Source organism: Silurus aristotelis (assembly GCF_946808225.1).
Source record: "Silurus aristotelis genome assembly, chromosome: 13".
Lineage (NCBI taxonomy): Eukaryota > Metazoa > Chordata > Actinopteri > Siluriformes > Siluridae > Silurus > Silurus aristotelis.
The window spans coordinates 2300231-2326719 of NC_139586.1; positions in this window are offsets into that span (position 1 = coordinate 2300231).

The window sequence follows — 26489 nt, forward strand, 5'->3', positions numbered from 1 at the left end:
ATGTTCGTACACTGATATTCGTCTTGTTCTTTGAGATAATTACAACAGGGATCTTAAAGGTTCCAAAATACTGAAGAAAAAAATAATTCTAATTACTATCCTGTACATTTTTATTTTTTGAGAAGGAACAACAAGATGGGGTTGTACTGGAACTTAGAAATCCCATGAAGAACAGATGGAGAAGGCACTTGAGAGAATGGCGGACAATTATTAAAGTCTGGTGGGAGAAAGAATCTAAAGATGGCTGAGGACCAAGGCGGGGGAATTGTGGATGCCATATGCTACTTGATATGGTACTGGTGGATTGGTTGATTGTGTAGGATTTGTTGAAAGAGTTTTAAACAGATGTCATCGAATTTGTTTTGCTCATCAGGTGGTTACACTCGGAATGCTGGGGTTTTTTTTTTATTTAGAAAAATATTTAACCGTAAAATGGTCAGTTGTTCAAAAGACGGTCTTCCATTGCTTTATGTTGACACGAATGCAGGAAAAAACTGGGGAAAAAGCTGAAATAAGTCCTTATACTGTAATAACCTCCACTCTTCTGAGATGATGTCTCACTAGATTTGCTTAAAGCTCATGAGTTGGGTACTGATGAAGCAGGAAGTCCAGTGTGGAGGTCAGAGCTCTGTTGCACGGCCACACGAGATCTTCCTCACCAACCCACATAAAGCGTATCTTCATGGACGTGTGCATTTGCATTTGCAGCGTTCGGCAGACGCCGTTATTCAGAGTGATTTACAATTATTTGGCTCAAGGGCCCAGCAGTGTTGAGTTGTGCTGGGATTTGAACTCATGACCTTCTCATCAGAAGTCCAACATCTCAACCATGAAGTTTTGCACCATTGCTACGACAATACAAACAGAATTCCACTAACTTTATGCACATATTCTTACCAGTATTTGACAATGTCTTGATCTCAAGCAGCAGAACGGGAAGTGAATGTCAAAACAAAGATTAAATTTAAGAAAAAAAAAAAGGATAAATAAATGAAAAAATGGTGAGTGAAATTAAAAAAAAAAAGTGTAAAAAAAGTAGCTAATCAGGACAGGGACGGGCAGAAATCTCAAAGAGACAAGCACCATGGTGCGAGTCAATTACATTTATCACATGCCAGACCGCATGCCAGCGAAATGAGCCCAAATTATGTAAATAAAATGCAGATTACAAACATATCAATCAAAGACTATAACGGCATGAATTATTGTTCTGGATCCTAACAGATAGCTTCCTCAGCTCGGCAAGCCGTCATGCCGTATTTATCTACAGAGGTGCAGGCTTAATTGCTCTTGCTGCTTGTGGGTGTTGGCAGCCATATAAATAAACATACTGGATTTAATGGAAATGCCATATCATATAAACAGGGCTTTATTAGATCGGGGGAAGTTATACACAGTTTTATGGAACGGCGAGTAAAAAGATCGGTGTTTAAACGGCCATAATCTGATCCGTTTTAGAAATTATGAGGGGGAAAAAAAAAAAAGAACAATAGAAAATCCACAGGGAATCTTTTAACATGGAGTAGATTTGTTTTTTAATTGGAGACTTCATGTTGCCCTTTTAGTAAAATATAAAAAAAAACAAATGAATGTCCCAGTTTTTGTCTTATACTACACTGTATGAAGAAGGAATAATGTAATGAAATGTAAAAAATAAATGGTCTTAATGGTCGCAAAGCAAAGGGCCGATCTGCATGGTCACAATTGTGTTATAATTTTATTGTGTAATATTGTATAAATTACATTATATGGCATTTTAATTGAAGTCTACAAAAAAATTGCCTCTGTAGATAATGTAGAGAATGAGGTGTGTGTCTGTGTGTGTGTGTGTGTGTGTGTGTGTGTGTGTGTGTGTGTGTGTGTGTGTGTGTGTGTGTGTGTGTGTGTCTGTGTGTGTGTGTGTGTGTGTGTGTGTGTGGGTGGGTGGGGGGGGGGGGGGTTGTTTGCGGCGAGACCGAGTGGACTCTTCATCTCGGCGATGGTCGCCTCGGTCTCATCTCACGGCTGTCTCGCAATCTTGTGGAGGGGGAAAAACAATGTGAAGAATGCAGTTCACGGAAAGGAAAAGGAAATGGAGTTGGAGAAATTGAGAAAATTGAGAGAGAGGGGAAGATAGAGACTTTCACTGTCAAACCACGAATGTGATCATTAAGAATAATTGTGAGAAACAAACTGAAAGGGAAAATAGTCATGAAACCCACCCAAACATAAAAAATTGCCCAATAGAACCTTCAATCCGTTATTCTTTTAATGTGCAGACCCACATCTGTGCAAAAACTGAAACCAGGGGGACATCAAAACCTTCAGAGCTGCATATGACTTAACACATTAGTAGGGGGTCCTCTTGCGTGACATTTTAGGTCAAAATTTTTTACAGAAGCCCCTGGTGCACTGAGGGGTTAAGGGCTTGCTCAGGGGCACAAGGGTGGCAGCTTGGCGATACCTTCTAATCAGTAACCCAGAAAAAAATGCGATTCGCATGATGAGACATGCTAACCTTAATATAGCATGCTAGTCACGCTAACCTTATGTGCAACAATCCAACATGGCGTATAAGTTGCTCATATCTTTGATACTCCGTGAAACTAAAACGCAGCTAAAAATAAATATTTTACTCAAATACTTTGTTGCCCCCAATATGACGACGTTCTTTTGATGCCTTTTGATGTAGACCTTTTACACACTTACGCTGCAGTTGAAATCACCAGCGCCAAATGTGAGGTTATCGTTTTTTTCGTTGATAAGTAGGGGGAAATCCCATTAAGTGAGGGAAGAGAACATTGTTCCTGGTCAAAAGAACTTGGGATTTTCCCAAGTAATGGAAAAAATGTATGAGACTGAGACTGTACTGGTCTGCGGTAGTGATGTTTTAGCTCAGTTTGTGATCCTATCAACCTGTTTACCAGGCAGTCAGAGATAATTCGATTTCTCCGTAAGCTTTGAAAGGAAGGTGCTTTGATACTTTTCACGTGTACTTTACAGCAAAGTGAAATTCTTTGGCACAAGATCAGCCAAGACCAATGACACTCATATATTTAACTCAGGTGCTTTCCATTTCTTCTGATCATCCTTGAGATGGTTCTACACCTTCATTTGAGTCCAGCTGTGTTTGATTATACTGATAGGACTTGATTAGGAAAGCCAAACACCTGTCTATATAAGACCTTCCAGATCACAATGCATGTCAGAGCAAATGAGAATCATGAGGTCAAAGGAACTGCCTGAAGAGCTCAGAGACAGAATTGTGGCAAGGCACAGATCTGGCCAAGGTTACAAAAAGATTTCTGCTGCACTTAAGGTTCCTAAGAGCACAGTGTCCTCCATAATCCTCAAATGGAAGACGTTTGGGACGACCAGAACCCTTCCTAGAGCTGGCCGTCCGGCCAAACTGAGCTATCGGGGGAGAAGAGCCTTGGTGAGAGAGGTAAAGAAGAACCCAAAGATCACTGTGGCTGAGCTCCAGAGATGCAGTCAGGAGTGGGAGAAAGTTGTAGAAAGTCAACCATCACTGCAGCCCTCCACCAGTCGGGGCTTTATGGCAGAGTGGCCAGACGGAAGCCTCTCCTCAGTGTAAGACACATGAAAGCCCGCATGGAGTTTTCATTTTGGCCTTAATTCTAAGCGGTATGTGTGGAGAAAACCAGGCACTGCTCATCACCTGTCCAATACAATCCCAACAGTGAAGCATGGTGGTGGCAGCATCATGCTGTGGGGGTGTTTTTCAGCTGCAGGGACAGGATGACTGGTTGCAATCGAGGGAAAGATGAATGCGGCCAAGTACAGGGATATCCTGGACAAAAACCTTCTCCAGAGTGCTCTGGACCTCAGACTGGGCCGAAGGTTTACCTTCCAACAAGACAATGACCCTAAGCACACAGCTAAAATAACGAAGGAGTGGCTTCACAACAACTCCGTGACTGTTCTTGAATGGCCCAGCCAGAGCCCTGACTTAAACCCAATTGAGCATCTCTGGAGAGACCTAAAAATGGCTGTCCACCAACGTTTACCATCCAACCTGACAGAACTGGAGAGGACCTGCAAGGAGGAATGGCAGAGGATCCCCAAATCCAGGTGTGAAAGACTTGTTGCATCTTTCCCAAAAAGACTCCTGGCTGTATTAGATCAAAAGGGGGCTTCTACTAAATACTGAGTAAAGGGTCTGAATACTTAGGACCATGTGATATTTCAGTTTTTTTTTTTTATAAATCTGCAACAATGTCAACAATTCTGTGTTTTTCTGTCAATATGGGGAGCTGTGTGTACATTCATGAGGAAGAAGAATGAACCTAAATGATTTTAGCAAATGGCTGCAATATAACAAAGAGTGAAAAATTTAAGGGGGTCTGAATACTTTCCGTACCCACTGTATTTTGTTCTTCACAGTCTAGAACAGCCTTGAAGTAGCACAAGCGCTACTATTATATGAGCTTTATCAGGCATGTCCCATTTCATGGAGACTCTGCGACAGACCCTGGACCAGCTGGAGAGAAGGTATGCTGGTTTGGATACATCTAGAGACCACCTTATCCGAAAAAAATAAAATAAAATACATTTTTGGTCTAAACAAACAGTATCTGTTTATATAATGTATGTTTTGGGGGAATTAATATTAACCAGCTTAAGTATGCAAACCAGACCAGACGTGTTTTTTTTTCTTTTTTTTTATTAGAAAAATCTAAATCCTTTCCTCCCTACATACACACGCAATTTCATGCAATGTCACAATCATGCTGCCGAATATGATCATTAATAATTATAGAGAAAGCTGTAATCCATTGAGGCTGAGATGCCAGAGAGATGGGGCTAAGAGAGAGTGGAGGAAAAGCAATGGATGGAACACAGCGTGCAGTCTTCACACTTGGCACGGTCTGTTCTATCCTTGGCACAAAGGAAGAAGTGAATGGATCAACCCGAGCACTCTGTCATATCACGAGTGTGCAGCAGTGACTTAGTGCAGGCATTTGCTACTCCACTCCCTGCCTCCCTTCAGCCCACTGTTTTCATTTAAACCTCAGCGCAGGGATTATTTAGGGCGAAGAGAACGGAGGAGGAGAAACGTATACAACTAAGAGCGACGGCGAGCGACTAAAAGGGGAGAAAGGAAAGAGGAGAATGCAGAGGGGAAATGATGGATTCTGCTGCTCTCCAGACATGAGTACATTAGTGGGCAAATCAGTGCCAATCGAGATGATCATGGTTGTGTTCGACATGAAACCATTTAGATTGAAATTCGTACGGAAGTAAAGTATCAGCATTGAAACATTTTGAAGAAAAAAATCTCTCTTTTTTTTATGAATTTATTTATTGCTATTACACAAATAACGGTATTAACTTGTATAATGATTGAATGCAAATGAGCTGTATATTTACATTTCACAAATCTTTAGGAGACATCTTTTATCTTGCGCCCCCCCTGGTTTATCGCGGAATTGCATTTGCCACATAACTAATTTGTTTAGCTGATTTTCCCGGGCTCTCGCGGATGGCACCAAAAAAAAAAAACCTTATAGGGAATTGTTTTTATGGAGTTTAATAATAAAAAAAATTTAATTATTCAATAAAGATATAAATTATTAATTATATAATGAAGTAAGATGTTAATACAGTACAGTACTGTATACATACGCTTCAGTACGTAACCGCCAGGATAAACGGGGGATTACTGTATATCATTTATACAACCGAGCCATTGGGGACCAAGGGCCTTGCTCAAGAGAAGAGCAATGGCGGCTTGGACGTGCAAGAAATTAAATTAATGAGTTTTTGATACGGGGTCCAAAAGTCTTTACCACTAAACTTTAATTATTCTTTAGGTTCATGTGACATTCCAGGGATTTTATTCATCATCCATCATTTTTTCCATCCATGCTTTCATCCATTCATCCTTCAATCCATCTATTCAATCCATTCAAGGGTCCTCTGTGTACTTTCTGAAGTTACACCATCGCTTCTACTGAAGCGTAAAACGGGCTCGATTGCCAGTTCCGAGCTGAGATTGCCAGTTCCGCGCCGGTCGAAGAGGGCTCGACGCCTAAACAGAACAAAAGCAAAAGACAAGAGTGATGAATTTCCTTCATCCGGCTCATCTCGCCTTTTCAGCCTCATACCTTCATCAGGCAGATGGTCGCTTTCTCCCTCCCACATCCTATGAACCCATTCCTTTCTTCCTCTCGTTCTCTTTCTCTCCTGGCGTACGACCGTACCCACGCATGCATACACGTGCGCCGCTCATACGTGTTCTTTCTCGCACGCTTCTTCTGTCTTAATAGTTTTCTTATTGAACCCGGCACCCAAAAAACATCCAATTAGTGATGAGTTGTTTAGTATGCATTGGCGTATTTCATTAAAAACTCATTTGTTATCCGATTCAAGGGAACATTAAAATTAATGCAACACGCAAATGAAACATTCTAATGCACGACTGAAAGAATGATTAAAGTTCCAGACAAACATGGTGGCCTCCCAATGAAATAAGGGCAAAAAAAAAGGGGGGGTGGGGCTGTAAACATTCAATTAAAATTGTGGCCTTTTTGATCCGATCCTCTTCTTCCTGTCTGCGCAGTACCGATGAAGGATCTAGACTTGCATTGCATCGACCGGCTTCATAGTTAAAATGATTCCCAATCTCTAAAAAGTTGCTGTCTAGTTTAGGCCTTTTTACATTTAGCCGTTTTTTACATCATGTGATTGGCATTAAGAGGCGACATATTGCGTATCGCTAAGGGAAAAATAGACAGCCGATTAGCAATAGCTAATGTAGTGATGGGCCACGGTCATGCTTCATGGACCACAGCCTGGATTCTCCCTGCCTTCCACATTTATATGTTTTCCAGATTCAGACTGTGTCGTTATGTACGTAGACTATAATACGGACAAAAGTTTGTGGAACCCTGATCAGATACGATTTTTTTAACGTATCCTTCCACAATATTCCCCTATTTGTATTTTATAATCGCGTCCACTCTTCTGGAAAGATGTTCCACTAGATTTTGGAGTATGATTTTGGTCATTCCGTAAAGTCGTAGGAGAAAGTGTGGTGGTCAGAGCTCTAGAGCAGGCCACTGAAGTTCTTGTTTAAGTGAGGGGTGAATTCCATGCAACACCCCCAAGGACATCCTATATTTTGTGGTTTAAATAGTCATAAAAACCACACATGGCTGGAAAAGTCTAACGCACCAATACTTTTGTTAGATCAGGTGTGTTAAAGGAGGAAAGAAAAAAAAAAAAAACACAGGGTATTGGGGATTTCAGGTGTAAGATTAGAAAACACTGGCAACAATAAGTGCATTTGACACTTACAGGTTCCTCACCCTTAAAAACAGGTGATTCTTCTTCTCGGAAACAGGGGTCGAAGCGTCTGACGTTTTGCTCGTGTTTCAATGTGGATGAGCAACTTTTGGAAAAAAATTATTATAAATGAAAGTGCCGGCCCGGTGCATATTTAGATGCTAATTTATAGCATTAAAAGGAGCTAATCTACTACCTGTCAAAATAAGCCTTCCTCAACATCCTCATTTGTGGCATTCGGAAGATGCCATTATCCAGAGCGACTTACAACTGAGCAAAAGAGGGTTAGGACCTTGCTCAAATTTAAACTCATGACCTTCCGACCTAGAGTCCACTGCCTTAAACGCTGAGCTAACACCTCCCAGTTTCAAGTTTAAATTCTAATTGCACAATTGGCCATTGGCTCCCCCATCAACCACAGTTTCTAACCAAGCACAGGCATCTGCAAGGTCATTCATCCATCAAGGGTCAGATAGCACTTTTATCCTATGTTACCCCTGCGATGCAGCGAGCAGCAGATAGAAACGATGCTTTTTGGCTTTCACATGTCTTGGAGGAAACATGATGGTCTCCACCCTCCCCAGTTGGTACTGGGGAGACCTAGCAAGTGGATGGAAATTGGCCAAGACATCAAGGGTGCAAACTAGGGAGCTGAAAAAAAGTGCTCCTGCTGCTTTTTCAAGTTACTCTCTAAAGTAATAAAAGCCGAATCCTCAGAATTATTTCTTAACTAAATATCTAAAAACTTCACAACTTGATAAGCATTCGCCCCCTGGGTGTGAATTGCACTTTTGCAGAATTGCTGAATTGTTTCATGTGTCTGTATTTGCTCAATCTGTTTTTTTATTTTTTTTGCTCCAAACTTTTTAATGCTCTGCCAAATGAAATGGAGAACGTCAGTTTTGGATTTTAAGGTCAAGCCACGCAGTTTTAATTGGATTCGGATCCTGACTTTGACTTCAAAACACAAACCATTTTAAGCCACGTTTTTGGTCAAACTGTTTGCTCATATTTGCCTCCATCAATGCTGCCTATTATTGCTACAAGCATTTGAGTTGCTCCTGCTGAAAAGCAACCCTGGATAATGCTACCAACAACATCCTTGATCAAACAGTAGGAATGGTTTTACCTGAAGGCTGAGAGGGAACATTTGTATTTATTTTAAAGCAAACATTATGCTTTGGCTCAATTTTTTGCTCATCAGACAACACTTTATTTTTGAAAGCTCTCAGACTGTCAAACATGGAAGTGGAGTCTTTCTGGCCACTTTCCCCACAGAGAGCTGATGATACTGTTGAGGTCTGCACAGCTTCTCTTATCTCAGCCAGAGAGCTCTTAAACCTTTTCAGTGTTGGAGTGGGACTTTAGCAAATCATTGAAACATTTTGTTAAAGTGTTCATGTTCTAAAAATCTACAAAATTTTATTTTCCTCCAAACAACTTCTAAGCTAGCCCTTGTTCTTCATGACATTAGGGCTGATCTGATACACCATTCTAGCCAATCATTAAATGTTCCCATTACTAAACCAGGAAATCCAAACCTGTTCCAGCATGACAATGCTCCTGTGCACAAAGCCAGCTTTGTCAAGAAATGGTCAGAGTGGAAGATCTTGAGTGGAACGCTTCAACCTCAACCCAAAAGAATAAATTTCAATGACTCCACCCCAGGCCTCCTCACCTCATGTATGAGATCATCAAAAAAGGTTCGAGACTAATGTTGCTAACTAGCGCTGTTCTGACCATGTGCATTACCACGTCTGCGATTTCATCACGGAGCAAATCTGCCACGGAGACGTTCGACACGGCATACGTTTGACAGACATCGATGCTGCGTATTTCAAGATCGAAAAAAGTTCACGAAGACCTTCAAAGAGCTCAACCCCTGGAAACATTTGGCAACTTGTACAGAATGATCATAGGAGAACAATACCCTACTGGCCAGATTTGACTCTTGCTGACTTCGCCCTCTTCTAGAAGATGAAGATCCAGCTTGGTTGCCTGAATCAAAGTTGTCATTTTGATACCATTGCGGAGACCCGGTGCGAATCTCAGAAGGAGCTTGACACGCTTTGAAAAGAAGATTTTCAGGACACAAGTGGCAGGAACGCTAGGAGTGCCATATTGCCGTGCAGGGGGACTTTTTTGAACGTGATAGTGTCTTAAAACTTTTTGAAACCACCTCCTACATCACTACCTGACTTTATTGATGGCCTTATATAATATACACACACATTTCTCTTCAAGGTCACTTCGTAAAAGTCAGCATCACAAGTCAAGTACAATTTCAAGAGTGCATTCTGCACCTTCAGCTAAGTGGAAAGAAGAGCAATTGTGCAACTGTAATGGTGGAAATGCCTTGGGCAGGACTTTCTAGAGGGAGGGATGAGAATTTACGGAGTTATCTGGGATGAAGACAAGGCTTCGGGGGTGGACTTTCTCACAAACTTCAGTTCACTCGGAATAAATTTGCATGCGGTTTACTGGGTTGAACTCCAAGTAGTATACCTAATTTACTTTTTTATCCCATGGTTTGTTAAAACAACTGAAACTCAAAGGAAAAGCACCTGAGAGGGAACTGTGGATGCATTTATCTCTGAAACAAGCAAATTCCACCCAAAATACTTCCTGCCTTCCAAATGAAAGACGAAAAAGGTTTAGAGAGGGCGTCCTCCTCATAAAGAGTGGTCAGATTGCATCTCTCTCCTCGCTCGGCTCTACCGGCAGCTCAGCCGGCAGCTTTGTGAGCATGTGAGGTAAAATAATAATGATGACCTGAACAACTCTCTTGCCAAGAACACTGTGCGAGAGCTTGTTATCTAGGCATTCCTGCAGCTTTAGAGCTCCGACAACTAACGCTTGCCGACTCCAACAGGTTACGAATCAGCGTCCGAATCTTTATCTGCATTCAATCGGAAGCAGATTGAATAATAGATGGGAAGAAACGGATGTGTACACCTCAACCAATCAGGGGCAGAGGAGCTCCGACAGCGGCGAGCGCAGCGTGCGACGCCGAGAAGTTCAGCTCACGCTAATGCGGACGTGCGATGAGAAGCACAATGCCAAATTAATGAATTGCACCTGCTGTTAACTCTCGCCGCAGGGGGACGGCGTGGCCTGGGAACAGGCCGCATGTACACGCGTGAAAATCGGTGCGCGCTTAAGTACACACAAACGCAACACGTTTATTTCGCCGTTTGCGATCCACGATGTCAGCCGGCTTCCTGACGGAAACTCCAAACAGCTTCGGAAGAGCCGGGATTAATTGTGCTGCATTTCCGCAGTGAAACAAATGAGTTTTGGTAGCACAGAATCCATAAAAAATAGTCATGAAATGTCATAAAATGCTCCTGTTTTCCAAATCTGTCTCATTACAAACCAAACAAACGCTACTGTTTAGGCTTCTCCATTACTGTTGGGTTTTCACTCACTCATTTGCTCGCTAATAAATAAATTTGCCTCGGCTCACCTAATTTCTTGTCAATGTCATGTCTTCGTGTCCTGTGACAAAACATGAATGACTTTATTTGTTATTCTACTAATTTGCAGTTCATTCATTAGTGCGCAATTTCAAACCACTACCCATATTATACAAGGTGGTGTCAAAAAGACATTATTTATCTACGTTTTCATGCCATGTTCACCAGCAATACAGCGCTTTCAGCATTTCTGCCGCTTATGGAATGTATCCTCCAAGTCTTCTTTTCGAAGCGGGTCGAGCACCGCATCTCCGCTGGATCTTCATCTTCAGGGAGAAGAGCCAAATCTGGCGAGTAGGGTGGGTGTGGAACTAAAATCACGTTACTCGTTCACCGATGATCATCACGCACGAGTTGCTGAAAGGTTTACGGGGGGTTGAGCTCGTTGAAGTAATTTCTGATCTCTCTTCATCTTCCAGTTGCTTTCTTTCGCCCTTGAAGCGCGATGTCAAACGTCTCTGTGGCAGATTCGACGGGGTTTAACGCATTTTTCTCTTTGTTCTATCTTGCTAAAATCGCAGCCATGGTAACATCAGAATAGCACTAGTTAGCACTGTTAGTCTTTAAATTGATTGATACCACCTTGTATACCTTGCATCTGCTTGGCAAGGTTCCTCTGATAACCAAAAAGCTTACATTTAGGGCATTTGGCCCTTATCCAGAGTGACTTACAACATCTCATTCAAACAACTGAGCAGTTGAGAATAAGGAGTTAAGCAGTGGCAGCTTGGAGGTGCTGGGATTTGAGTTCATAGCATTCCGATTTGGAGTCCAAACAGTCTTAAACACTGAGCTACCACTGTTCCATAATTGTATCTAAGGTGCATGTTCAATTCAATTCAATTAATTTTTATTTGTATAGCGCTTTTAACAATGAACATTGTCTCAAAGCAGCTTTACACAGATAATGCAGTGATTAAAAATGAATATGTTCTTTATGAGTAAGTTTGTCCCTGATGTGCAAGCCGGTGGCGACTGGCGACTGTGGCAAGGAAAAACTCCTTGCCGAGATGGCATAAGGAAGGAACCTTGAGAGGAACCAGACTCAAGAGGGAACCCATCCTCATCTGGGTTACACCGAAAGTCCATTTGTGGCAGGTATACAATGTCGCATGTGATGTTCCAGGGTCTCCATCAATACAGCCATGCATCTGATCATGCGGCGAATATTTTCAAATTATGAAAGGTCTAGACTGCGGGGAGACCAGTTTAGCATCCGGACTCTTCTCCTACAAAGTTATGCTACTGTAATAGATTCAGAATGCAGTTAGCATTGTCTCAATCCAATATGCAAGGCATTTCGTGGAAAAAACATGTTTCCTGGATGGACGTATTTGTTGCTCTAAAACCGGTATATACCATTCAGAATAGATGGAGCCATTCCAAGTGCAAGCTGCCCATTTTGGAACATTCTGGAAGGAAATTCTTCATGCTACCACATCCTATGTATTGCGAAAAAACTCATATGGCTGGAAAAAGTCAGGCGGGACATGTTTATCCGTAGTGTTCTTATAGCTCACTAATTTACACAAGTTTCACTGCAGTTTGCAGGGTGTGTGACTTTTTTATTTTATTTTTATCCCATCAACTCATGACACCCACTCGATAAGGACTTATGACCATTCCCACCAACTCCCCATGGACCGCTCTCTTCAATTCCACCCACTCGGAAAAGAAATCCGACCGCTCCTTAGGAGCTCCCGAAGGAATTCCGACCATCTCGCTGGCTCCCAGAGGGAAATCTGGACTGCCATTTTTTTTGCATCTGCTTGCATTGTTTTACATCAAGCCTAGACGACTCGATTTACTAAACTTTATGTACGAATAACTGAATAGGAGCAATTTAAAACAAGTCAAAACAGGCTAGAAGTGAATGAATGCGGTAAATGTATAACAATAACAAACGAGAAAACACCCACGAGTTTCATCTCACCTCCTGCTCATGACTGCATGAAAATAACAAGTAAAACAAAACTCCCACAAATGCATTGTGATGTCCCACAGGATCCGAGTTGAATGGAGAGTTTGTGAATGCACACTTCTCTGGTTATGCATCATCTTAGACACGGAACGAAATATTTTTTTTTACATTTAATTATGGTCGATTTTTATAGTAAAACGCGCACATTTAAATAGCCACGTTAATGACGTCACCCTTTGAGTCGATGAGATGCTTTAAACCGATATTTATTCTATATTTAGATTCGATTAGAGTTTGGGGACATTGTGCAGAGCACATGTACACAACCAGTGAAATGAAGTTAGCATCTATTTACAACAAATAGCAATATGTTAAATGAGGGTATGGGTCCATATGTATAGGGGTGAGAATGATTAACATACAGAAGGTGCATTTAAGATATACAATTTATAGTTATACATTATAACTGTGCAGTGGATAAGACAAGATACCATGCTCATATGAATGTATGTACAATATACAGAATACATATGGGTGAAATATACAGTAGTGCAAATATAAATACAAGCTATGAATAACAAGGTGGCTTCTATTAATATCAGGATCATCAATCCCAACATTTCAACTCATTAGCATAATTCAAACTTGGTCAATGACGAGAAAGAGTTTTGACCTATAGCTTCCCTTTTTTTTTTTAAGCATCAGTGTGCATGAGAATAAAAACTTTGCTTTAAAACTTTAATACCTGTACATGAAAACACACTTTATGACAAAGCCAATTTCAAGAAAACACAGATATGGATGGCGTTACTACTTCTCTACATTAGAAGTACGATCTGGTCTTAGAAAAATACAAGCTTCCAAGTCACTAGCGATCGCTATCCTCTCAATCACACAGTGGTCGTGTTGACCCTATTGTAACTTGAAAATATCGTAAGTTGAGACATGGCCTACCCGGGAGTCTTAGAGAATGCCGATCAGCACATGATTACAGCACATGATTTAGCAAAAGAGAGCAATTTACACTAGCATACTGTAGAAACTTGAAGGTTCCCTGGTGGTCTAGTGGTTGGGATGCGGCGCTCTCAAAGCTGCGGCCCGGGTTCGATCCCCGGTCAGGGAACCGACCCCAGCCATTAGGGTTGCACAAGCCTTAGTGCCGGTCCCAAGCCCGGATAAATGGGGAGGATTGCGTTAGAAAGGGCATCCAGCGTAAAAACATGTGCCAAATCAAAAGTGTGGATGATCCACTGTGGCGACCCCTAATGGGAGAAGCCGAAAGAAAGTTTAAACTGTAGAAACTTGAGTACATACACTATATTTCCAAAAGTATTGGGTCACCTGACCTTTCCCTCTATATGTGGTTCTTTTCCAAACTGTTACCACAAAGCCGGAAGCGCTCAATTGTACAGGACGTCTTTAGATGCGCTCTAATAAGATTTAGCATTCACTTTGTGCCTCTGTGCACCAAGTGAGCTCCTTGAGGATATGGTTTGTATGCTTTGGAGAGGAAGATCTTGATTGGCCTGCTATAGAGCTCTGATCTCATCCCTACTGAACGCCATTGGGATGAATGTGAACGCTGACTGCACCCCAGGCCTCCTCACCTACATCAGTACCTGCCTTTCATAACACCCTTGAGGCTGATGAACACTAATATCCATAAGCACACTCCAAAATGTAGTGGAACATCTTCCCAGAAGAGTGGAGAGAATTTTAAGAGCAAATTGAGATACACAAGATCATAGCTAGCATCCACAGCTTTTCTCCGAAAAAAAAGTAAATACAAGAATACACTGCATGCAATAGCACCACCCTATGTACTGCATACCCTTGTACATGGTTGGAAAAATCAGGGGTGCCAATTATTTTGTTCATATAGTGTCCCTATAGTGTTGGCTCAATCGCTTCCGACTCGGGTTTCTGTAATAAACTGCATTGCCTTCGAGACTGCCCAAGAGATCTACATTCCCTCTATATTTGTGGTCATTTTTTTACGATAACAATGGCAGGGAAACTCCCTTAAGATCGCATTCAGCAGAAATTCCTGTAACAGTTTCCAAACCTCAACCCGAAACAGAATAAATGAAGACATAAATGACTCATTTAGTAAAGCAAGTCCCTTTTTTGACTATGTGCCCGTGTTAATCCCAGTCGCTGTTTGCCAGAGTGTGTGCATATAAGCGTGTGTGCTGCTGCCAGCAGTGGTTTATGGTGCTCACTCAATACAAGACCCGAGTAATATACAGCGAAATCTAGTGCTTCTTATCGATCATGTGACTCGGAGGAAGTCGGGGGCGACCATGAGTACACAGACGGCACCGCCGGAGACCGACAGTAACCATACTGCGGAGTGTGTTTGCTGACCTGAGGCTTGAACAATCCCTGCTGTATGTGTGCACATATATGTGTGTGTGTCCAGTTCACACAACCTGTTCATTTTCTTTTTTTCATCCGTGTCAATATGGAATATCAGCATGTCATTACGAGGCATTTCACCCCACGCTGGTTTACTCGATCCGAAAAGCGGTTAATGAAAGAACTATTAGAATGTCGGCGTTAATATTTGATGTCTAACGGAAGAAAAAATAGAAGTCACGCTTCACACTTTTTAGCCCTGACGTGAGCGGTACGACCGGCGTGGCCTGTGTTGAAGCGCGAATTCATTTTTTATTTTTGTTTTTTTACAGGTGAGGCATGTGGGTGAGCTCCCACCGGAGCAGCTTGGCAGCTGAGCACCGTCCCGCAGGACATACAGCACAAAAGCCAAAGACAGCGGTTACAGACACACACACACACAAAAACACACACTGACCTTGAGCATGTGGTTCTCTCACGTACACACACACACACACACACATACTGTGTCCACAGGGGTTCAGAGGCAATTAATGTAACAGAGGGGGCACAGGGTGTGTGTTTCCATCAAAGGCCAACAGCAACCAGTGAGCCAGGGGAGACGAGTAAAAGGTGAGGGAGATGAAGGAGAGAAGAAAGACGGATAAAACTGATGCGTGTGGTTGGAACTTTAGTCAAAGCTTTTGGCAGTAAATAACTTAAAACTTTGTAGACCATTTCCTCCCTCCGTCCCACTGCGGTGTGGTGTTCGAAAAAACGCACAATCGTCTGTATCTTTTAGGTTAAATTCACTGTATTAGAATCCAAGTGGAGTGAAAGTTTCCTTAAACAGTTTGGGATTTTTCCCAAAGGACTTTTCGAGGATTTTGATTGGCCAATGACCCATAAGGTGAGTTTGGAGGCGGCTACCCTGTACGGCATTTCTATACTATAAGATTTGGGCTTGTTCAGCCACAAGGGTGTTAATAATAATAATAATAATAATAAATATGTATAGATGTCTGGGATGAATGCTAACTGCACCCCAGGTGTCCTCAACTCCTCAAAGATGTTCAGTGGTGTTGAGGTTGAAGCTCTATAACGGGCTACTCAAGATCTTCCAATGGATATCTTTCACTACCAAACTGTCCTATACAATTGTGCAATTTTTTGGTAACACAAGAACCGCATATTACCGGAGAAAACCAAGTTTGTGTCCCCGATGCATCTTTAAATCCAGTACTTTTGCACCATTAATGACTTTCAGATGGTTATTTTACTTTAAGTGGAGACATCCGAGTTTTTGTCCTGACGACCCTTTCGGATTGATTAACAAAATATTGTCAGCGGGAAGAGGGGAAATGTTCTGTGGGACTGGACCACCTCCACAACAAGACACCTGTCACAGTTTAGCTCCTGTTTCAGCCGACTAGACGCACCCAATTAAATCCCAGCCAACAGATGGACTACGGCCAACCAGACTGATCCCGTTCCATGTGTAATCAGCCTCCCACCACTAGGAAAACCTGTAACTCTATATAGGTACTTTCATCTAGGCTAATGATATTCAATCTTTGGGCTTTGTTCTTCCACAACTAGACTCATTTTTTTGTTACTATGCTTTTCTTAGCTTCAATTAGGTCAAGTCTAATTTGTTCTTATTGGTTGTCTTTTGAAAACAATCCAAAATGTATGTATTGACATTTAGAAGCTTGTGTTTGGCCAGTGATCATTAATTTGGAGGAGTGACTGTGACTATACAAGGTGGTATCACTAAATGGCGATACCTTGTGCTAATACCTTCCCACGTCTGCGATTTCATCCCAGACAACAAGTTTGAGAAAAGTGCAAATGTGAAATTCTGTGTGAAACTGGGCGAGTCTGCCAGAGAGACATTTGACGTGACATACAGCGATACAGGAAGTCGTCCAAAGTGTTTAGAAAGCGGAAGAACATCACTGGAAGCAGACGAGAGACCGGGAAGACATTTGACGAAACCGTTTGTGCATGATGAGGTTTGGAGGAAAATCCACACAATCACACTTCCGCACCCACCCTACTCGCCAGATTTGGGGCTTCGCCCTTCTGGATTAAAGGTCACGTGAATTGCAGAAGGTGTTTCGAAAAGGTGACTTTCAGGACGAATTCCAGAAGTGGCAGGAACGCAGGGGGTGTATTGCTGGGGTAGCAATATTTCAAATGTTATTAGAAAACCAAACAAGGTAATGATTTTTTGTGAGGATGTTCAAGGTCAGAAATTTAACAAAATGGATCAACCTAAATAATAAAAAATGTTGAGGCTTTAAATCTGAAGATCATCCTCCTAAATGAAGTATGGAGGTGGCAAGATCATATTGAAATGAGACAGGAACATTTCCAGGAAAAGAAAAGAATCATATAGGATTACTGAAGCAACACCTACAGAGAAAGAAAAAGAGAAAGTCCTTAAGAAGGATTAACAAATCCCTGGATTGCACCAAAGAGTATATATAGACAAGGAGAACCAAAGACCTGACTGACTTAAACCAGATTCGTAAAAACGATCAAATAATTTCTAGCCAAGTGTTAAGAGAAGGCAAAAAGGAAAGGTCTGGCCGATGCAAGACCAGGCCAATGCCAGACCATAGTATTAATCAGATGGGTTTAGAACCCCTGGGTTTCTGATCCTGCTGTCCATTGCATCAGCAGCACATCTGAGACTGCATTAATTACGTCCTCCACCTCTCCAGCTTTCAAAGCCCTGGTGCCCTCCCATCATATCTACCACCCACTGAGCCCACATGTCTTATTATCTTCTAATGAAGTCCCCCTGAGCATGTGAGTGCGTGTCATTAATTCATTAACAAGGCCAGGTTAAACCCTGTGGATCTCCATCCACAAAGCTAAGAGACGTGTGTGTTTTATCCCTCCCTGGGGTACCTGTACTGTGTTGCATGAACCTTTTTCCACTTCGTGTGCATCAAATGAGGGTGTCGCTGCCTGAGGACAAGCAAAGGTACAGGATTAGCCCGAGATTACACAAAAATATGCAAAGGTATTTCCATTCTATGGTAAATACCCTGTAAGCCCGATTATATAAGATCATCTCACGTGCGATGTTGGGTCAGGTGGGAGATCTGGTGTGTTTTGTGCACGTTCAAATACACTACCTTGGTGGACACCTTGGTGCTTTTTTAACATCCCATTCCACATTTAGTTCCCGTTTTCTCTTATAATACCCTCAACTCTTCTGGGAAGAACGTTCCACTCCATTTCGGTTGCAGATATTCAGCTACAAAAAGCGTTAACAAAGTCAGGTGCTGATGTAGGTGAGCTGAGGAACCCTGAGGAGCATTCATCATTCCAAGTATTTTGCATCGTCGGATGAGGTAGAACCATTTCCTCGTTTCTTTCCAACTAGGAAAAACTAAACCTGTTCCAGCATGTTAATACTCTCTTGCCCAAAGCCAGCTCCGTGAAGATATGCTTTAAATGAGTTGGAAGATCTTGAGTGACCTGCTGTAATGCTCTGACCTCAACCCTCCTGTGATGAATGTGAACACCGACTGCACCCCAGACCTCCTCACTTCACCTATATCAATACCTGACTTTACTACCAGGCTGAATGAACACAAATCTCCACAAGGTCAAATCTAGTGAAGAATGGGAGGTTCTTAGAACATAATGAACAGGTTGCAGAACAAGTCAAATCCCTCTGATCTGTAACCTACGCTGCATGGACAGGACATTTTACGTAACTGCATTATATGAAATGTACGTGTGTGTTTTTGTGTGTGTGTGTGTGTACACATCTCCACAGTTGTGGTCACACTCCTTCTAACTCGTCCATCGCTCTGGACATGCCACTGGCCAAAAGACCTTCAAACCAGCACTGAAATCACTTACAACGAATACAATCATGCAAAGGAATAAAACAAAAAACATAAATAAGGGGGCAAAGAGCGAGAGAGATTTATATTTATTAGTAAAATACTGCATTTATTTATATTTATCTATTCATTCGCTCATTTTTGTGCCTCAACAAAAAAGTATAAAAAATTAAAACTAGGAATGTGAAAGGGAGAGCGAGCGAGACAAAGAACATGAGTGAGAGGTTAAAGGGAGAGAGAGTAAAAGAGAAAAAGTGAGTGAGCAAGTGAGAAAAAGAAATAAAGTGACAGTGAGAGAAATTGAGAAAAAAGAATTAGAGAGAATAAGTGAGTCTAAAAGGGGAGGGCGAGGAAGTGAGTAAACGAAAGAACGAGGGAGAATAAGTAACTGAGACTAAAAGGGGAGAGAGCGCAAGTGAGTAAGTGAAAGAGAGAAAAAGTGAGGGAGTAAGTGAGAAAAAGAGAAAGAAAGTGAGTGAGTGAGTGAGTGAGTGAGTGAGTGAGTGAGTGAGTGAGTGAGTGAGTGAGTGAGTGAGTGAGTGAGTGAGAAAGATAGAGAGCGTGAGAAACTGAGAAAACAAAAGAACGAGGGAAAATAAGTGAGTGACAGACTAAAGGGGGGGAGAGCAAGTGAGTGAGTGAAAGTGAAAGAACAAGAGTAAGCGAGTGAGAAAAAGAGAGAGAATGTGAATGAGTGAAAGAGCGAGATTAGAGAGAGAGAAAGAAAGAACGAGAGAGGGATGGCGAGATTAAAAGGAGTTTTCTGGGACAGTGGTATTTAACTTCCACATCAGGAGGCAATCCTGTGTGTGTGTGTGTGTGTGTGTGTGTGTGTGTGTGTGTGTGTGTGTGTGTGTGTGTGTGTGTGTGTGTGTGTGTGTGTGTGATAGACACCTCTGATAACAGAAACAGAGGGAGCCCTCTTCCAATAACTTGTAGAGCGAAAGGTGAAAAGAAAGAGACATGCAAGAACAAAAAGTGAGAGAAAGAGAGAGAGCACACGAGATAGAAAAAGGGGTAAAGCGGAGCTATGAATAAAGATGGCTTAGAGAGCAAGAGGGACGATGAGGGATGAAGAAAAATGGTGTGAATTGAAAGAGAGCCAGCCATCTTGTCTTCTCTTGTTGCAGAGTGAGTTTGTGTGTGTGTGTGTGTGTGTGTGTGTGTGTGTGTGTGTGTGTGTGTGTGTGTGTGTGTGTGTGTGTTATAAGTCTGCTGGGGGATTTCAGCTCTGGTCCTATAGATTATAAGAGTATAAGGCAAATCTATAGTATGACGGAACTGTGCAGTCCACACTTCTCTACACTCGTACATAATTAGATTCTTTTCCAAAAGGACAGAGGCCTTTCTTCCCTTCCTTGTCCCCCTTTTTTTTCCCCTCCCCCATGCGCTTCTTCTTCTTCTTCTTCTTCTTCTTCTTCTTCTTCTTCTTCTTCGTCTCCATTTTACTGTGAAGATGAGAGCAATTTTCCTGAATGTACTTTAAACTAGTGCCAAGCGGCGGATAGATAAGACCGCAACACAATTATGAATGCATTTGCATTCTCCTTTTTAATTAGAGGCGCCGGAGTTGCGGCAGCTCAACCTATTTCACAGTGACGACTTCAGAAGTTCAATCAGTTTCGTCGGAATAAGTGGGAGAAAGGGAGTGAGAGAGGCTGGCATGGCAACGTCGGGGGGTGCGTTTGTTTTTTGTTTTTTCAGTAATACTGTTATTGAAGATGCAGCCGCACAGGTGGAAACCCTGCTGCAAAAATGGTCAGCGACCAAACACGGCAACATCGTAATACATGTTCTAAAACACACAATTTGCTGTGCACCTTATACACTGACCAGCCATAACATTGTGACCACCTGCATAATATTGTGTCCATCCCCCTTTTGCTGCTAAAACAGTCCTTAACGTCTTTAGCAATTCGAGCCTCGGCAGTCCACAACCCTGTCGTCGGTTCACCACTGTTCCTTCCTTGGAACCTTTTTGATAGATAACGACTACCGCAGACCAGGAACATCCCTGCAGTTTTGGAGATGTTCCGACCCAGACGTCTAGACGTCACAATTTGTCAAAAGCAATGAAATGCTTACGCTTGGCCATTTTTTTCATCAACTTTGAGGACGAAACGTTCACTAATTCTTTCGTTTTCCAACGTTTCCCAAAAGTCGCTTATCCACACTGAAATATCTGAAAATGCTCAGGTACTGCGCATGAGCTTTTGGAAAACGATTGAAAACGAAATATTAGTGAACGTTTCGTCCTCAAAGTTGGTGTTACAAACAGGGAAAAAATGGCCAAGCGTAAGGATTTGATTGCTTTAGACAAATTGTGACGTATAGACGTCTGGGTCGGAACATCTCCAAAAATGCAGACTTTTGTGGATGTTCCTGGTCTGCAGTGGTCGGTATCTATCAAAAAGGCTCCAAGGAAGGAACAGTCGTGAACCGGCGACAGGGTAAAGCGCTTTCGAAATGAGTCCTTTCCGCCTAGCGTTCATTTGATTTCCCACTCTTTGAAATGTCACATGGCGTTGTCAAACTCTTCCACTTGGGAGAGCGTTTTCAAAAAACAACGGTGTCCCCCGACTGAAGCGCCGTCTCTGGTTTGGCATTCCGTCCACACTTAGCTGAAAGTAGGCCTCCAGGTTCCAGTTTGCAGATGTACAGCAATGGAACCAAACTACAAGTAGCAGATTTCATTTGGACACTAAATGGATTATAGTCTGAAATGAATTCCACTTTATGTTGGAAGAAATATCTGGATGGGAAAGACAGAAAGGAAACCAGTTTCATTCCAACTTAAGACATACTACTGGCTATGTATATGTTTCGACTGGGTAGGAAATATTGGCAGAGCTGAACAAAAGGAGCTCACAACAGGAAGTGAGAAAGCCGTGTCTCGTTTTGGGTTAATACGCCCCTGACTTTCAGGTGGCCCTGATAGGAAGGTTAAAGAAGATTTAGATATGAAAAACGAGTAGAACAATAGTGCGATAGGTGTTCTTTTCCGGGAAAAAAAAAGAATACGAAACTGGTATCTCCTCCATTCCTAAGTGTCGGGGCCTGATCATGGTGAAAACAACTTGGCTTACAGCAGTTGAAATGCATTATGATGGACAGACTTATGTGGGATGTTCGGCTTGCATAATTCATGATCGCGAAATCGATAGGAAGCATTTCACTTTGAGAGTTTGTTTTTCTGAATTCGGCCTCACCGGGTTATTTCAGATCCGAGCTAGTTCAAAAATAACCTATTGATTTTTGATGGGGATAAGGGATCCACACAAATGAAAGGGCCTCTGGTGATATCCGTGGCTGACTCGATGGAGGCCAACAGAGGGAAGGACATTCAAAAGACAGACACGCTGCCAAGAAAATCCTACGCTCATATTGCACCTGATATTCATTGACTTTCCATGCAGGATATGACTCGGGTAAATGTCCTTCAGAAGCGGACGGCCAGACGCCTTGACCCAAAAAAAAAAAAAACCCTGAATCAAATTGGACCCCGTGCCACAGCTTTGAAAATAACCTTGAGGGTGGTCAAAGATCTCGCTTGCAAAAAGAATGAAAAAAGCAAATAAAACTGTAATCGAATGTGGGTCCGGATTCAATTGCAATATGTACCATATAAAGAACGGTAAAAGAACCCGACTTGCCCTTATAATAATCTCCACTCTTCTGGGAAGATGGTCTACCAGATTTTTTTGTCTAGATTTTGGGCTCATTAAGATTGTAAGTGAGGTGAGAAGAACTGGGGTTCAGTCAACATTCACATTCATGAGGAAGAAACCTTGAGAGGAACCAGACTCAAAAGGGGAACCCATCCTCATTTGGGTGACATCAAGAGTTTGATCATAAATCTTTCAACAACACAGAACACTGGAGAGTGAAAACTAACATAAGTAATGTTCTTTCTACAGTCGTCTGGACGTCTGGCCAAAGGTTTGTGGAAACCTGACCATGACACTCACCTCCTTCCAAAACCCACTTTCCAGCATAATCCCTCACTTTGCAGTTACTACAAAGTCTTTCCACTAGATTTTCGAGCGTGGCTATGGAGATTTGCGATTACTGGGCTACAAGAGCATTAGTGAGATCAGGTCAGAGGGGTTCACTCGATGTTCCAGCTCGTCCCAAAAGGCCTTAACAACCCTAACAATCTGTCTTTAAATGAGACAGAATGAGCTCTGTAGTCTTTCAAAAAAAGATCCAGTTGTCAAGAAGCACATCACGTATAACAGAGAGAAAAACACACCACGATTAATTTGGATTGAAAATTCTGACTGAGTCGACCGAGAAGAAACATTTTATAAAAAATATGTCCTAAAATACAGTACTACGAATTAGTAATAGAATCGACTCAGCTGTACAGTAGTGGAGGATATATTTCACAGCTGGAAATGGTGCACAATTACAAATGTGGCCTCGTCTGGCTGGTCTTGAACCTCAGTTTACCAACACACACCAAATTACATCAGACAATAAAAGAAAATACATTGCATTTCACACCCAGGCCTTCAAATGGTGTCCTACCTGAATCAATCCACCTGTTAATACCATCATGACGCCACAGCTGTAGAAACCATCAACTGCAGTAAAACAGACAGACTGGAATCTCACACAATGAGAACGAATGTCATTACTTACGCAAGAAACCCAATTCAACAACGTCTTCTTTCACTGTAGCCGCAGCTGCGCCGCCCAGATACACCATCTCTAACAGGAGCATCGGTTTTAACCCCATAGAATGCAGTTTCCTGTACATTACAAATTTTCCTGGGGATTAAAGAAGTGAATTGTTTGTTTGTGGAAAGTCAACAAAAGAGAAAATATATTTTTTAAAACATCTGTAATGACTTGTATAATGCATGGCACAACAAATTTCCTTCTGCCAGAGGTCATGACATAACATACCATATTCAATTATATTCCATACGCTCAGAAACGCAGATTAATACAAATTTAATCTCATGGGTTTTCCATTATTTCAGATCTTATTCTCAAGCTTGGAAATAGAGCTTTAGAACAACAAGGCATGAAACAACTCATACACACTGCTGTGATAAATGCAGCACAACATTCATAAAAAAATTAAATAAAATGTTGTTAAATACCTGAAGCAGCTTCTTGCATTTGGCTCCCATTCATTAAATAAAATAAATCGTGTATTCTGTCATCTGCTTTACTCCACTTGTTTCTATGAGGTTCTTCAGTAGAGGTTCACAAGCCTCGTTATTAGGAGCACCTGTGCATCTCTGTAAAAACTTTCTTTCGGCTTCTCCCTTTGTGGGTCGCCACAGCGGACCATCCGCACGTTTGATTTGGCGTGTTTTTACGCTGGATGCCTTTCCTAACGCAACCCTCCCCATTTATCCGGGCTTGGGACCGGCACTAAGGCTTGTGCAACAGTAATGGCTGGGGTTGGCACCTGTGCATCTCTGTGATCATTAGCCACAGAGTGCGACCTCATTCAGGCGCATGCAAAAGGTCAATGTTCAGATTAAACATCAGAACGAAGGGGTGGAAAATTGGGATGTGTGTTTGGGCAAAAGAATTGGGACACCAGACTTTTCCCACTGTGTGTTGATACAGATTGTGTATGTGCACGTATTGCATTTTCTCTTCATTCCAACTAGAAGGTCCAAACCTGCTCCAGCATAATAACATTCCTGTGCACAAAACCAGCTCTATCAAGATATGCTTTACATGGGATTTGATTGAATGGAGGGACAGACGGACGGACGGACGGACAGACAGACAGACAGACAGTGAGACAGACAGACAGACAGACCCGCTAAATCCCCTCTGCTAAATGCCGCAAATGTAGATAGATAGATAGATGGATGGATGGATGGATGGATGGATGGATGGATGGATGGATGGATGATACATACTAAATGCAGTTTAGCATTTACCAGAAGTGCAAATTCACAAGTGCAAATAAAAATGTAAGTATATGTATAGCGTGTGTGTGTGTGTGTGTTTGTGTGAAATATTAGTGCAAGTAGATGATGTGGAAGGACCCTATTCAAATGACTGAGTTCACCCCAGGCCTCCTCTCACATCAAAACCTGCCTTTACTAACACCCCTTTGGCTGAGTGTGCACAATAACGTCCAAAAGCACACTCCAGAAGTCACATTATTAAGAACACCTGTACCAAATACCTTTGAAGAGCTTCAGTCAGCTTCTTTGGGGCTGTCTTGAGTATTTCAGAAACTGCTGAACTGCTGGAATTTTTTTAAACACAACACCCAACTCTATGATTTAATGCAGAACAAAGCAGAAGAAAAGTGCTCTTCAAGGAGAAAGGTCAGAGGGGAATACCCAGGCTGGTTTGAGGTGACAGAAGGGCGATGACGAATCATGTAAGCACTTTATACACCCGCGGTGAGCGGAAAAGCATCACAGAATGCACAAAACGTACACATATATATGAAACATTAGGTGGATGATTGAAAGCAGAAGACTCCATCGGGTTTCTCTCGTTCTCAGTAAATCATTTCTTTACGTGGGTGTCATTAGTAATTCAGGGTCCTATTGCGTATTGTTCGCTGTATCAGTTTTAACTTGCTGATTAACCAGGGCTTGGAGCTCCTATGAGAACAAAAGCATTTCCTCCAGCTGTGGATTTTTACAAGCTTCTGGAAATGTTTTCGTAACTGTGTAGGACATTGTGTTTCTATTTTTCATGTTTACTTGTTGGACAGTGGGGAATTAGATTCCCGAGCCCATGAGTAATCCTTGGTAATTTGCCAGTGTGGTGTGGGATACATGCGTGTTCTGCTGTTCTTCAGTCTGGCCCCCTGACAGACATTTCCTTAAAGACACTTGTCTCTCTCACACACACACACTCTAAAAAGTTGTGGACAGACTGTTGTGTGCTTTTTGAACATCTTATTCCACATTCAGTCCCCATTTGTACTTATAACCTCCAATTCTCTCCTCTTGATTTTGGAGTGTAGAGATTTGTGCTCAAGAGTGTTAGTAAAGTCAGGTACAGTGCAGGAGGAAGTAAAGAGACCTGGAGTGCAGTCAGAGCTCCATAACAGGCCATTCAAGATCTTCCAATTCATGTAAAGCACATCTTCATGGAGCTGGCTTAGGGACATCATCATGATGGAACAGGTTCGGGTCCCATAGTTCAAATGAAGGCGAAGTTTCATGCTACAGCCCCCAAGGACCTTCAGCTTTTTTGCTAAGGGTTTGCTGAAGAAAAACATGTTGCTGTTGGGTGTCCCAATACTTATATATACAATATTGTGTAGGTAGATTGGGAGAGGACGATAAGGGGTCGGGAGTCTGGGGGGTGTTTCAACATGTCTGAACCATTCCTCATGTTTTTTGTTTGGAAAAAATAAATGCTTTCCGAACAGACTTTGTATGTATTCATGCAATCAAGGTTAAAATTATTGGAAACGTAGGTGTATTTTAATACAACAGAAAAACCGAGGAGCCAAATGCAAGATGGTGGCAAGTCTTTCTTTCTTTCTTTCTCGATCTTTCTCTTTCTGCAGAAGCTTGATGTGTAAAAGAGGTCGTGCATGGCGAAGTTCTATTGAGAAGAATCGACAGATGTTGGCTGAAGAAATGATGTCGGTTT